Below are 506 nucleotides of genomic sequence, written 5' to 3' on the forward strand. Positions count from 1 at the left end.
GCAGCAGCTTTAGCACTGGGGTACCCACTGCATGGGCCGCGGGGTGCACAGGGTGCGGGAGAGCTGGTGCTCCCCTCGGAGTGGTTTTCCCACCAGCAGCACAAGCTCCCAGAGCCGAGGCGGCTGTGGAGCAGGGACCCGTGGGTGCATGAGCAGGTAATGCCACCACACCGGCTCCCAGGCCAGGGGCCAGCTCCGGGCCGGCCAAGCAGAGCGAGCCCTGTAGCTTTAGGAGTCCATTGCTCCCCATTCCCACCCATCCCAGCACACAACCTGTAACAGGTGGGAACTAAGCCTTTAACCTGGCCAGGCCAAACTAAAGCAGAGCCTTAAGCCATTTTGCTTAAAGACTTTCTATGTCCCCCAGTAATAAACACCTATTCGCCACAGTCTGCCTGGGGCACAGCCTGACTCCCCTGCGATGGCCGGATCAGAAGGGGGACACTGAGGAGGAGGAAGGTCCCAGCATGGGGCAGGTCTGGAGGCTGCTGCTGGCTGCTCTCTGC

The sequence above is a fragment of the Cariama cristata genome, unplaced genomic scaffold (genome assembly GCF_000690535.1).
Source record: "Cariama cristata isolate BGI_N322 unplaced genomic scaffold, ASM69053v1 scaffold25626, whole genome shotgun sequence".
Taxonomy (NCBI): domain Eukaryota; kingdom Metazoa; phylum Chordata; class Aves; order Cariamiformes; family Cariamidae; genus Cariama; species Cariama cristata.